We start from the raw sequence: 16,156 nt of genomic DNA on the forward strand, positions 1-16,156 counted from the left end.
GGCTCGCCACCTGTAGGTGTTAATGAACTTGGGTGTTCATTCGCTGTACTCCATCCCCCTCATGGTTGCCTTATTTGACATATATTGCTGGGAAACCCCCGAATGCATGTGTTGTCGCCCCGATGAAATATTCTTAGACTAGGTCCCTTATGTTAGTTGTCTTAGGGACGTAAAGTGAGAATAACGGGAATGGGTAATTGGGTTATTGTTGGTTGGTGGAATTAAATATAATTATTTATTGTTGGTTGAAAACCCTATATGCTCACCAGGCTCCCAAGCCTGACCCACTCAGTTTTCTTTGTATTACAGGTAGTGGCACCAGAGCATAAGTTGGATGACTTGTCAAGTTATTTTTGGATTATAGACCTGTTGTTATATATATAACTGTTGTAAGGTCTGTATTGTAATGTTTATGCTTTTGGTCTGTTTATCGGAACATGACATCCCGAGTTTTGTTATACAATGAAAATACATTTCTTTATGAAATGCCTTGGTAAATCTTATTTTATCATATTTCGTTTTGGGAACAAATTCCGCAACTCTTTTAATCAAAGGATTACTCTGAAATTATTTTAAAAGCATAAATTAAACCGGTCTTTTCTGGCCGTGATTTTGGGGATGTCACAGTTGGTATCAGAGCATTAGTTTAAGCGAACTAGGAATTTGTAGGATTTCTAGACTTAAACTTAGAATGCTAAGTAAAATTGTGAGATGTGTGTCTGTTATATTTTAGACACGAGCACTAGCTTATTTTAGGAAAATTGCCTAAAATGCTTTTATGTGCTAAATGTTATATGTTTGCCATATATGATATTATTTGTTCGGATCTATGGTCTGTTGCCGACCGGATCTGGAAACCTTATGTGTGTAGGATTCTAAGCGTACGTCTACGATATTAGAACTAGCATGTAAACGTTTCGGAGTGATAAGGGTGATTTGAATATCTATCGTGAATGAGGATCTAATTTCACCTTATTCGGTGTATAGATCAAAAATGGTGAGAACGAGGAGTGGAGTTGGAAATGCTGATGAAAACAGGAATCAAATACCAGTGATTGAGCAAATACATGTTGTAGCAGCAGCACCTGAGCCAATGACAATGGCTGGTGTACAAATGAGGATTCAAACAATGTTGGATCGTCAGATGGAGGAGACTAGGCGGTTACTTCAACAGAATCGTGAAGAACTGTCAATTCAAGTGGAAGAGCCCGAATTAAATGAAGGGCACTCGGAAGGAGGAAACTTCAGTGGATATGTTGGTCAAGCCAACCCACCGATAATTAGGCAGAACAACCAATATGGAAGGAATGATGGAATGGGATGCAAGTATAAGGATTTTCTGACTTGCAAACCATCGACCTTCACTGGAAAGGAGGATCCGATCGGAGTCATGGATTGGATATCAGAAATGGAGCTAGCCTTCATGACATGTGGTTGCAGAGGCAAGTTGCAAACCACTTTCGCAGTACGCTAGTTTAGGGGTAGAGCTGTTCGTTGGTGGAACACTTTAGGGAAGACCATAAGCCCTAACGAGCCACTGCAACTGACATGGGCAGAGTTCTTGGTGCAATTCAAGCACAAGTTCTGCTCGGCTCAAAATCTGTTGGAGTTGGAAAACAAGTTTCTGACATTGATGAAAAGCAGCATGTCAGTTGATGAATACACTAATAACTTCACAGACAAGATGGAATTTGCTTTGTGCATCGTCCCCGACGAGCTGACTAAAGTTGACCGGTACGCAAAGGGACTCCCATGGGAGTACGCAGTTCCAGTTCGTCAGGCACCTACTCTAGAGGCAGCTATTTGGGCTGCCAAGTCTGTTGAGGATATGATCAAGGGAAGAACCGTCAGCAAGGTTGAAGTTGGCGAGAAGAGAAAGTTTGAAGGAACTTCAGGTTCCAATAAGAAAAGTAAATTTTCGAAGTCTACTTCGAAGAAGTTTGGAGGAAAAGGAGGCGAAGCGAAATGGTGTGATAAGTGTAAGAAAAAGCACTTTGGGAAATGTAGTGAGGATGTAACTTGCTACAAGTGTGGAAAAACTGGGCATTTTGCCAATGAGTGTCCGTCCAACAAAAGGATGTGTTTTGGTTGTAATGAAGAGGGGCACATTTTGAAAGACTGTCCGAAGAAGAAGGAGGCAGTTAGGGCCAACATTCCACCAAAGCCGAAGGCGAGAGCCTTTCAGATGACACTGGAAGCTGCGAAGGATGAAGCTGATGTCGCTTCAAGTACCTTTCTCGTAAACGAATTGCCTGCCCAAATTTTATTTGATTCTGGAGCCAACTACTCCTTTATATCGCATGAATTTGGTAGAAAACTAGCTTTGCCTGTCGATAGACTAGATAATGCTTTATTAGTCGAAGTTGCTAGTGGCAAGTTTGTACCTGTTAGCCATCGTATGAAAAACATCTTAATTGACTTGAATGGGAATAAGTTTCACGAGGAATTATTGCCTATCGAACTTAATGGTTTCAACATCGTGTTGGGAATGGATTGGCTTAGCGCCAACGATGCCGAGATTTTATGCAAGAAGAAGATAGTAAAAGTAAACCCACCAGGGAAAGAGTCATTTATGGTGTATGGGGACAAAAGCAGAGTAAATTCTGGAATCATTTCGCTAATGAAAGACAGAAAGTGTTTGGCCAAGGGATGTACATCATATCTAGCATTCGTGATTGATGCTAAGAAGGAAAAGAAGGAGGTGCAGAGTATTCCAGTGGTATGTGATTATCCGGAAGTATTTCCCGAAGATCTTCCTGGATTACCACCTGATAGACAAGTGGAGTTCAGAATAGACTTGTTACCAGGAACCACGCCAATAACAAAAGCACCGTACCGACTAGCACCGACGGAGATGAAGGAGCTAATGATGCAACTTCAGGAGTTATTGGACAAAGGTTTCATTAGACCTAGTTCATCACCCTGGGGAGCTCCGGTGTTATTCGTGAAGAAGAAAGATGGAAGTATGAGAATGTGCATCGATTACAGAGAGTTGAACAAGGCAACAATAAAGAATAGATATCTGTTGCCGAGGATTGATGACCTGTTCGATCAACTACAAGGTTCAAGTTATTTTTCAAAGATCGACCTAAGGTCAGGATATCATCAGCTAAAAGTAAGAGAGCGGGATATAAAGAAGACTGCTTTCAGAACGAGATATGGACACTACGAGTTCTTGGTTATGTCATTTGGACTAACCAATGCACCAGCAGCGTTCATGGATTTAATGAACAGGGTCTGTAATCCATTCCTTGATAAATCTGTGATAGTGTTCATAGATGACATTCTGATTTACTCGAAAAGCCAAGAGGAGCATGGCAGACACTTGCGAGAAGTGTTAGAAGTCTTGAAGAAGGAGAAGCTGTATGCTAAGTTCTCCAAATGTGATTTTTGGATTCGAGAAGTCCAATTCTTGGGTCACGTGGTCAACCAAGAAGGGATAATGGTTGATCCAGCAAAGATTGAGGCTGTAATGAAGTGGGAACAACCAAAAAGTCTGACGGAGATCCGAATCTTTTTAGGATTAGTCGGATATTACCGAAGGTTTATCCAAGGCTTTTCTTCGATCGCTAGTCCATTAACAGCTTTGACCCACAAAGGAGCTACTTATGCTTGGAGTGATAAGCATAAGGAAGCATTCGAGTTGCTAAAGAAGAAGCTATGTGAAGCACCGATTCTTTCTCTACCCGACGGAGTCGAAGACTTTGCTGTATATAGCGATGCGTCAGGTGTTGGGTTGGGTTGTGTTTTGACCCAAAGAGAAAAGGTGATAGCATATGCGTCTCGACAGTTGAAAGTGCACGAAAAGAACTACCTCACTCATGATTTGGAGCTGGTTGTGGTAGTATTTGCACTAAAAATATGGAGGCATTACCTCTATGGCAAGAAGTGCAAGCTTTTCACTGATCATAAGAGTCTCCAATATCTCTTTAACCAGAAAGAATTGAATATGAGGCAACGATGCTGGCTAGAATTGCTCAAGGACTACGACTGTGAGATACTTTACCACCCCGGAAAAAGCTAATGTTGTTGCTGATGCTCTCAGTCGGAAAGTCAATGTTGAAAGAAAGAGGCCAAGAGCGTTAAGAATAGAAGTTGTCTCGACGATTGTGGAGAGTATAAAGAAAGCTCAAGAAGAAGCTTTAGAGAAGAATGACCGAAAGGAGGAACATTTGGGTAAAACGTTAGTGTTCGGTATAAACAGTCACGGACTGAAGGTGTTCCAAGATCGGATTTGGGTACCTAAGTCCGGAGGAATTAGAGATCTTCTGATGGAAGAAGCTCACAAAACCATGTACTCGATTCATCCTGGCAGCACTAAAATGTATAGGGACCTGAAACCCTACTATGGTGGCCGACGATGAAGCTTGATATAGCAAAGAATGTGGCCGAGTGTGTGACTTGTGCGAGGGTTAAGGCACAACATCAGAAACCATATAGGAGTTTAGAACCTTTGCCTGTACCCATGGGTAAATGGGAAGACATTGCCATGGATTTTGTCACTAAACTGCCTAGAACAAAGAACGGTCACGACATGATTTGGGTGGTCGTTGATCGCTTCACTAAGAGTGCACACTTCATAGCAGCCAATGAGAAATGGTCTATGGATAAGCTTGCGAATTCTTACGTAAAGGAAATTGTGAGGCTTCACAGTGTTCCGTTAACGATTGTATCGGATCGTGACAGTCGTTTCACCTCAAGGTTTTGGAAAAGTCTACAAGAGGAAATGGGTACCAAGTTGTGTTTAAGTACAGCTTACCGTCCACAAACTGATGGTCAGAGTGAAAGAACGATACAAACACTTGAAGATATGCTGAGAGCATGTACCCTGGAATTCCTAGGTAACTGGGATGAACATTTACCTTTGGTAGAATTTTCCTACAATAATAGTTTCCACTCGAGCATAAAGATGGCACCTTATCAAGCTTTGTACGGACAGAAGTGTCGTACGCCGTCTTGTTGGCTAGAGGCTGGAGAAAAGCAGTTTATGGGACCCGAGATGGTCCATCAGACTGCTGAGAAGTTGAAAGTGATCAGGGAAAGAATGTTAGCAGCTCAAGATCGTCAAAAGAGTTATGCTGACAAAAAGCGAAGACCGATGACTTTTGAAGTTGGAGATTCGGTTTTGCTTAAAGTCTCGCCGTGGAAGGGACTTATAAGATTTGGTAAAAGGGGAAAGTTGAGTCCAAGGTTTATTGGACCGTTTAAAGTTCTTCAGAGGATTGGGAACCAAGCTTACAAGCTAAAACTACCAGAAGAACTGGATGGTATTCATAACACTTTTCATGTGTGTTATTTGAGGAAGTTCACGGGAGAAGTTCCCGATATAATTCCAATTTCTGAATTGAGAATTGATGAAAACAAAAGGTTAATTGAAGAACCTGAGGCAATCGTTGACCGAAAGACTAAGAAATTGCGACGCAAGATGGTCGAATTAGTGCTTGTCCGTTGGAAACATACGAATGCCAAATCTCACCTGGGAAACGGAAAGTGACATGTTGAGTAGCTATCCGCATTTGTTTGTTGATGTGTGATTCCGGGGACGGAATCATCCTAAGGGGAGAGCATTATAACGCCCGCGTTTTCAGGCTAGGCATTATTGTTGATGTAATAAGTCTAGGTTAACCTTTGTAATTCTTTTGAAGTATTAATGATGAAATATTTGAGTATTATGTGTTTTTATGCTTAGTTGTGTGGCTTAATTGAATTATGAATAAAATAAGGGTCAAAATTAAAGTGTGAGATAAACCCGATATCTTTACATAAAGTTGTAGTGGTTGAAACAAGGATTTCGGAGATATAAAGAACGCCGAAATCCGAGTTATAACGAAGAAGTTATGACCTGTCGAAGTTTCGCGACAGAACCGGCACGATGCTGAATGACGTAAAATATGAATTTAAGATAGAGCGATATCTAGCCTTAGTGATCTAAACGGAAGTTGTAGAGTTCGTTAAACCGAGAGCGTGCATAAAAAGAATGCCCAAATCTGACTTCGTATGAGGAAGTTATGATTTTCCGAAGTTTCGACTTAGCGGTATGCAGCCCGAATACTCGATTTGAGATCGAGCGGTTTATAGCCGAAACAATCTTAACGAGAATTGAAGATCTCGTCGATAGTAGTCCAACGGTAAAAAGACAGACGAAAACGGACGTCGGATGAAGAAGTTATGAATTTCTAACAGAGTTTTCCTGTTCCGGCCTACTAAAAATAATATAATAAAAATATAATAAAAATAAAGTCAAAATTAGCCGACGGAGTCTAAACAAGAGTTGTAGAGCATAATCTCAACTACGCATGCATATAAAGAACGTCGAAAACGGAGCTCGTATGCGAAAGATATTAATTTCTTAAGTTCGGGGCACGAAATCCGATCCTGTGTCAGAACTCACGACGTGAACACTGTGTTCACGACGTGAACTCAGAAAAACGTCACCTGGACTCTGTCAGACCCCACTTGTGATGATGCATGCAGTGACGATCAAGCCCCACGACGTGAGCCCTTAAAACTCACGACGTGAACCCTGAAATCTCAGCCTATAAATAGAAATCAAGGGTCAGCCGATTATGGTTGCTCCATCTCTTCTCTCCCACTCCCGATACTCTCTCTAAGCCCTATTTTAACCCCCGAAGCCCCAGTGTTCATACCGAGACCCGAAGCAAGTCCCGAAGCCCGAAGATCCCGAGAAGAAAAGAGTTTCCGAGCCGAAGCTCTGCCCGCGAGAAGCCCGGTGTGTGAAGTGATCCCGGTTTCACCGAAGAATACTACTTCTACAAGCCGTAGTGCTGTCCGATCATCTTCTGATCAAGTGAGTGTGTAGTTACTTTCTTCTAATACATAAATACGAAGTATTTACTATGAAATACGTGTTTTGTGTTTATATATTGGTGTTGATTTGAAGGGGGTACATAATCTCTTTCAAATGCACGATTTTATACAAGTATCGGTTTAACGTATTAAGTATATGTGTTATGTGAGTGTATCGATGTTATCTTCTAATCTCATAGATATGATTTATTCTCTATGAAATACGTGTTATGTTTATGTGTCTCATCTTTTATCTGGAATGTGTTTTGAATGAACATACTATACAGGTTTTAAACTATGTATAAAAATGTATATTTTATTTACTAAAATGTTGGGTAGAACATAGGTAGAAGTTGTCTTGTGATAAAAAGATGAGAGGCCTCGATGTTGTTTTTGATTTAGTCATCTAGCGGAGTTTAGATGACGACCACGGACTTTTCTAGACAGTCCTGTGGAACGCTAGCAGGCTCGCCACCTGTAGGTGTTAATGAACTTGGGTGTTCATTCGTTGTACTCCATCCCCCTCATGGTTGCCTTATTTGACATATATTGCTGGGAAACCCCCGAATGCATGTGTTGTCGCCTCGATGAAATATTCTTAGACTAGGTCCCTTATGTTAGTTGTCTTAGGGACGTAAAGTGAGAATAACGGGAATGGGTAATTGGGTTATTGTTGGTTGGTGGAATTAAATATAATTATTTATTGTGGGTTGAAAACCCTATATGCTCACCAGGCTCCCAAGCCTGACCCACTCAGTTTTTCTTTGTATTACAGGTAGTGGCACCAGAGCATAAGTGGATGACTTGTCAAGTTATTTTTGGATTATAGACCTGTTGTTATATATATATAACTGTTGTAAGGTCTGTATTGTAATGTTTATGCTTTTGGTCAGTTTATCGGAACATGACATCCCGAGTTTTGTTATACAATGAAAATACATTTCTTTATGAAATGCCTTGGTAAATCTTATTTTATCATATTTCGTTTTGGGAACAAATTCCGCAACTCTTTTAATCAAAGGATTACTCTGAATTTTGTCCATATAAATCCTATGTGATTAGATAAATTTAATCATACGTGATTATATACATGAGAACAATTATTGAATCAAGAACGCGAAAATATATTTTTTTCTATATAAATCATATGTGATTAAATACATATAATCACATGTGATTAAATACATGAGACTAAATATTGAGTCGAAAACGTGGAAATGAATATTGTCCATATAAATCATATGTGATTAAATACATATAATCACATGTGATTAAATACACGAGACCAACTATTGAATGGAAAAAGAGTAATAAATATTGTCCACATAAATCATATATGATTAGATACATATAATCACATATGATTATATACACAAAACAACTATTGAATCGAGAACACAAAGATAAATATTATCCACATATATCATATGTGATTAAATGCATATAATCACATATGATTATATGTATCTAATCACATATGATTTATCTAGACAAGATTTATTTTCACGTTCTCGATTCAATAATTGTTTTTTCCACTTTAATCATACGTGATTAAATACATTTAATCAGATGTGATTATATGCTTCTAATCACATATGATTTTATTTGGAAAAAACGAATATTGTCTATATAAATCATATGTGATTAGCTATATACAATCACATGTGATTATATACACGATAACAAATATTGAATCAAGAACTCGAAAACAAATCTTTGTCCACATTAATCATATGTGATTAAATACATCAAATCACATGTGATTATATGAATCTAATCACATATGATTTATGTATCTAATGACATATGATTAAATATAATTAAATACTTATAATCATATGATTAAATACTTATAATCACATATGATTAAATATATGAGAAAAATTATTGAAACGAAAACTCAAAAATGAATATCGTTCATATAAATCATATGTGATTGGAAACATATAATCACATTTAATTATATGTATCTAATCACATATGATTAAAGTTGACAAAAAAAATAATTATTGAATCGAGAGCGCGATAATGACATATGCGATTAAATATATCTAATCATATTTAATCACATGTGATTATATGTATCTAATCACATATGATTTATGTGGAAAAGATTCATTTTCACGTTCTCAATTAAATAATTATTTTTTGTCCATTTTATTCGTATTTGATTAAATACATTTAATCACTTGTGATTAAATACACGAGAACTATTGAATCAAGAACACGAAAACGAATCTTCTCCACATAAATCACATGTGATTAAATACATATAATCACATGTGACTAAATACACATGTGATTATATGTATCTAATCACATATGATTTATGTAGACATGATTTATTTTTGTATTCTTGATTCAATAGTTGTTTTTTTACAACGTTAACCATATGTGAATATTGTACATATAAATCATATGTGATTAAATACATTTAATCACATGTGATTATATGTATCCAATCACATATGATTTATGAGGACATTGTTCGTTTTATACTTTCTCGGTTCAATAGTTGTTCTCATTATTTAATCACAAGTGATTAGATTATATGTATTTAATCACATATAATCATATGTGATTAAATACACATAATCACATGTGATTGTACATATAATCACATGTGATTATATGTATCCAATCACATACGATTTTTGTGGAGAAGATTCATTGTCACGTTCTCGATTCAATAATTGTTCTTTGTCAAATTTAATCATATGTGATTAAATACATGTAATCACATGTGATTATATGTATCTATTCACATATGATTTATTTAGACAATAATCATTTTTGCTTTTTTGATTCAATAATTTTTCTCTTGTATCTATTCATATGTGAATGTATTTAATCATAAACAATTTTTGTCTATAGATTATATGTGATTACATACATATATAATCACATGTGATTATATAAACGAGAACAATTATTGAATCAAGAACACGGAAACAAATATTTTCCATACAAATGATATGAGATTAAATACATATAATCACATATGATTAGATACACGAGACCAACTATTGAATCGAAAATGAGTAATAACTATTATCCACATAAATCATATGTGATTAAATAGATATAACCACATGTGATTATACATATAATCACATGTGATTATATATATTTAATCACATATGATTTATATAAACAAGTTTCGTTAAAAACAAATATTTTCCAAATAAATCACATATGATTGAATACATATAATCACATGCGATTAAATTATATGTGATTAGATACATATAATCATATATGATTAGATACATATAATCACATGTGATTATATGTATTTAATCACATATAAAAAAGTACATATAATCACACATGATTTATGTCATTATATGTATTCAATGACATACAATGTTAGTGGCTATAAGTAATGGGTGATGGTGGTGGGTTGTGGTGGCGAGTGGTAGTGGTGGTGGTTTTGGTGGGTGATGGGTGGTGGTCGTGGTGACGAGCAGTGGTAATGGGTGGTGGAGGTGGGTGGTGGTGATGGATGGTGGTGGTATTGATGGATGGTGGTTGGTGGTAGTGTTGTGTGTTGGTAATGGTGGTAGGCAGTGTTGTAAAAATCGCCGAGTTGGCCGAGTACTCCTCCGAGTACTCGCTACTCGGCCGCTTACTGAGGTGAGTTACAGATTCCCGAGTACTCCCCGATCGGCCCCTTACTGAACTGAGCAATGTTGTAAAACTCGGTCAACTCGGTGATTAATATGTATAATATACTTAGTGATTTATTATTTAACACACATATATGATTATTACTACATATATATCTTAAATTTTCAGTAATTATTCACGAAGTGAGACCATTATGTGTTTTTCAGTTTTTGTGTATTCACATATATCTAATTTTGTTATATATTTCTGTCAACTTATTATTTTAACTTATGATTTTGACATATATAATTTCCCTAAAAATATTTCTACATGAATTACCGAATTCGAGTACTCCCCGAGTACTCCCGAGTACTCGCTACTCTGTAGTCGGCCGAACAGGTACCGAGTAACGAGTTTTACAACCTTGGTGGTGGGTACATATAATCACATAAATCTTGTCCACATAAATCATATGTGATTAAATACATATAATCACATGTGATTAAATATATTAGAATAATTATTGAATCGACGGAAGAATAAATATTTTCCATACGAATCATATGTGATTAAATATATATAATCACATGTGATTAAATACACAAGAACAACTATTGAATCAACACGTGAAAACAAATATTATCCATGTAAATCATATGTGATTAAATACATATAATCACATGTGATTTATAACACGATGCCAATTATTAAATCAAAAACACGAAAATAAATACGGCCCACGTAAATAATATTTTATTAAATACATATAATCACATGTAGTTATATGTATCTAATCACATATGATTTACGTGGACAATAATCATTTTTGCATTCTCGATTCACTAGTTTTTCACGTGTATTTAATCACATGTGATTATATGTATTTAATAACATATAAATCATATATGATTTGATATATATATATATATATATATATATATATATATATATAATCACATGTGACTCGATACATATAATCACATTTGATTATATACAAGAGAAAACCTAATGAATCAAAAACACAATAACAAATCTTTCTAGGTGGGGGTGGGGGTGGTGGCGGCGGGTGGTGGAGGCGGGGTGGTGGTGATTGGTGGTGGTGGTGTGTGGTGATGGGTGGTGGTAGGTGGGTGGGTGGTTGCAAGTGGTGGTGATAGTGACGGGTGGTGGGTGGGTGTGGGTGGTGGAGGTAATTCATTTTTGCTTTGTGGTTATATGAATCTAATCACATATGATTTATGTGGACATAATTCATTTTTGCTTTGTCGATTCAATAGTTGTTCTCATGTATTTTATCAAATATGATTATAGGTATAATCATATGTGATTAAGTACATGAGCACAACTATTGAATCGAGAAGGAAAAAATGCATCTTGTCCACCTCAAATCATATATGATTATTTACATATAATCACATGTGATTAATTACACAAAAGCAATTATTCAGTCGAAAATTATGATTATATGCATCCAATCATATATGATTTATGTGGATGAGATTCATTGTCACATTCTCGATTCCATAATTGTTCTTTGTCCACTGTAATCATATGTGATTAAATACATATAATCATATGTGATTATATGTATCTAATCACATATGATTTATACGGACAAAAAATAATGATGTCTATATAAATAATATGTGATTAGATACATATAATCACATATGATTATATACACAAGAACAATTATTGAATCGAGAACACAAAGATAAATATTGTCCACATATATCATATGTGATTAAATGCATATAATCACTTGTGATTATATGTATCTAATCACATAGAATTTATGTGGAAAATATTTATTTTCGCGTTCTCGATTCCATTGTTGTTCTTGTGTGCTTAATTACATGAGATTATATGTATCTAGTTAGATATGATTTATATGGACAATATTCATTTTCACATTCTTGTTCAATAGTTGTTCTTGTACATTTAGTCACATATGAATCTGTACACAACATTCATTTTCGCGTTTTTGATTAAATAATTTTTCTTTTTATACATTAATCATATGTGATTAATACATACAATCACATATGATTAAATACATAAGAAAAAATATTGACTCATGAATATTATCAATATAAATCATATGCGATTTGATACATATAATCACATGTGATTAAGTACATGAGTACAACTACTGAATTAAGAACGAAATAATGAATATTGTCCACATAAATCATATGTGATTAAATACATATAATCACATGTGATTAAATATATTAGAACAATTATTGAATCGACACAAGAATAAATATTTTCCGTACGAATCATATGTGATTAAATATATATAATCACATGTGATTAAATACACAAGAACAACTTTTGAATCAACACGTGAAAACAAATATTGTCCATATAAATCATATGTGATTAAATACATATAATCACATGTGATTAGATACACGATGCCAATTATTAAATCGAAAACACGAAAATAAATACGGCCCGCGTAAATAATATTTTATTAAATACTTTTAATCACATGTATGTATATGTATCTAATCACAAATGATTTACGTGGACAATATTCATTTTTGCATTCTCGATTCACTAGTTTTTCATGTGTATTTAATCACATGTGATTATATGTATTTAATAACATCTAAATCATATATGATTCGATAAATATAATCACATGTGACTCGATACATATAATCACATGTGATTATATACAAGAGAAAACCTAATGGATCAAAAACACAATAACAAATCTTTGTAGGTGGGGGTGGGGGTGGTGGCGGCGGGTGGTATAGGCGGGGTGGTGGTGATTGGTGGTGGTGGTGTGTGGTGATGGGTGGTGGTGGGTCGGTGGGTCGGTGGTTGCAAGTGGTGGTGATAGTGACGGGTGATGGTTTTGGTGGGTGGTGGGTGTGGGTGGTGGAGGTGGGTGGTGGGTGGTGGATAGTGATGGGTGGTGGGTGGTGGTTGGTGGTGGTGGGTAGTGATGGGTGGTGGTGGCGGGTGGTGGTTGGTGGTGGTGGTGGTGGTGGTGGCGGGTGATGGTGGTTGGGTGGTGATAGTGGTGGGTGGTGATGGTGGTTGGGTGGTGATAGTGGTGGGTGGTGATGGTGGTGGCAGGTGGTGGTTGGTGGTGGTGGTGGTTGTGGGTAGTGATGGGTGGTGGGTAGTGGTTGGTGGTGGTGGTGGTTAGTGATGGGTGGTGGTGGTGGGTAGTGGTAATGATGGGTGGTAGGTAGTGGTTGTTGTTGGTGGTGGCACGTGGTGGTGATGGGTGGTGGTGGTGGGTAGTGGTGGCAGGTGGTGGTGGTTGGGTGGTGATGGTGGTGGTTGGTGGTGGTGGTGGTGGGTGGGTGGTGGGTAGTGATGGGTTGTGGGTGGTAGGTGGTGGTTGGTGGTGATGGTGGTGGTGGGTGGTGGGTGGTGATGGGTGATGGGTGATGGTGGGTGGTGGTGGGTGGTGGGTAGTGATGGGTGGTGGGTAGTGGTTGGTGGTGGTGGGTAGTGGTGGGTGGTGGTGGTGGTGGGTGGTGGTGACGGGTGGTGGTGATGGGTGGTAGGTAGTGGTTGTTGGTGGTGGTGATGGGTGGTGAAGGTGGGTGGGTGGTGGTGGCGGGTGGTGGTGGTTGGGTGGTGATGGTGGTGGGTGGGTAGTGATGGGTGGTGGTGGTGGTGGGTGGTGGTGGTTAGTGATGGGTGGTGGTGGCGTGTGGTGGTGGTAGGTGGTGGTGGTGGTGTGTGGTGGTGGTGGGTGGTGGTGATGGGTGGTAGGTAGTGGTTGTTGGTGGTGGTGGCGGGCGGTGGTGATGGGTGGTGGAGGTGGGTGGTGGTGGCAGGTGGTGGTGGTTGGGTGGTGATGGTGGTGGGTGGTGATGGTGGTGGCGGGTGGTTGTGGTGGTGGTGGTGGGTGGTGGGTGGTAGGTGGTGGTGGTGGTTAGTGATGGGTAGTGGTGGGTAGTGTTGGTTGGGTGGTGAGTGATGTTAGTTAGTGAGTTTTTTAATTGTTTGTAACTATTTTTTGATTTATATGAATATTATTTTATAATTTTAATTAAAAAAATTGTGTTTTTCAAATTTGTTGTCAAATGTTCTCGCGGTAAGAAATGTTCTCGATTGAACGCTATATATATATATATATATATATATATATATATATATATAATATGTGGTTATCATGTATATAACCTTAGGTACAGAAGCATCTAAAACGATAGTAGTTTTGCTTTAAACTAACTTATTAAGTTTTAATTGAATTTATCCAGCTAATCATTTTCTATTACAGCCTCCAATAATTCACGTTTTTTATAACAAAATAACTTATTGTAGGTTTAAAAACATATTGCAACAACGTTTATTGAATATAAAACTAAGATTTTTTATTGCATTAGTTCCACCATTACTAACTGCATCGATCATTTAATAACCAATAATTGGAATTTGAAATCTTAAATATTCATTTTGAATGAAAGAAACTTAATGTATTTTTGTTTTTCTTGGTATCTTTAAATTTTGAAGTATTAATTCGAATAAAGTATTTCGAAACTTAAGAATCTTGAGGATTTAAGAATATTTATGAATATGATGGAAAATGTTTACGAAGATGAAATATTTATAATAGAAAAGGTATAACTTTAATTAATTACTTAAAACAATGTAGTTTTTGATTGTTCTATACCTATGATTAGATACATTACAACCACATATTCCTTAACCTATATATATATATATATATATATATATATATATATATATATATATATATATATATATATATATATATATATATATATTCTAAGGTAAGAGAAAATGCCTCCTCAAGGAGGACATATTCTATTTATAGGGACCATTAGGTCAGGCCATGGGCCAACATAATTCAGACCTAGCCCGTCAAGTGTTGGGATGGGCTGTCAGGAAGGGCTGCCAAATGGAGCTGTCAAGCAGCGTTGGCTCGCTGGCCCGCCGACTCGCTGGTTCATTGTCTCGCTGGCAGTCACGTCTAGCAACCTAACGTCATCATACATCATCTTCTAAATCGGCTTTGTTTTTGTTTTCCTTATGTTTTTTAGCTTTACTATAGCTAAAAAAGAGGTTTGTTTTTGGTTTTTGAAAAGGGGTAATGAATTTCATCATGATTTTTCGTTAAATATGATTTTGGGCTATTGCTTCATTTTAAGGCTTAAGTGTAACGCCCGATTTCATGTATGAATTATTCATTTTTTTAAGCTATGGCCAAGGTGTGGCTGATGGGCTGTCACGGGGTGGCATCACTTAAATAATCGCAAAGGTCTTTGGATCCCCATGTCGTGGTCTTGCAATGGCCACGACGTGGCGGCTGTTTGATGGCAACCCCTAAATTTCCAGGTCGTAAGCCCTATTTAAAGGAAGTGATGGCTAGGGTTTCGTCTATTCTCAGCCTCCATCACTCTCCAAACTCAGAAACTTAAACCCTATCCTCCTTTGGAAGATTTGAGCTCACTTTTGGTGCCTTTATGGTATTTGACGGAAGAAGAAAGAGGTTTAGTGCAAGAAGCAAGCAAGCAATATGCCTCCATCTCTTGTGTGTGTTTTCTAGACCATTTGTAAGTTCTCAAGATCTCATCTTGTTGAGTTCTTCCTTTAGATCTTGACTCTTTGGCATGTATTGGTTCATGGCTGAGATTTATATGGTTGAAAGGCATAAAGTTGGCAACTTTATGGCTCACCAAGGTCCCAAATGCATTATATGTCCTAGATCGAGAAGTTGGTTGAGTTTCAAAGCCATGTATGA

The sequence above is a fragment of the Lactuca virosa genome, chromosome 8 (genome assembly GCF_052849685.1).
Source record: "Lactuca virosa cultivar CGN04683 chromosome 8, Lactuca_virosa_CGN04683_v6, whole genome shotgun sequence".
Lineage (NCBI taxonomy): Eukaryota > Viridiplantae > Streptophyta > Magnoliopsida > Asterales > Asteraceae > Lactuca > Lactuca virosa.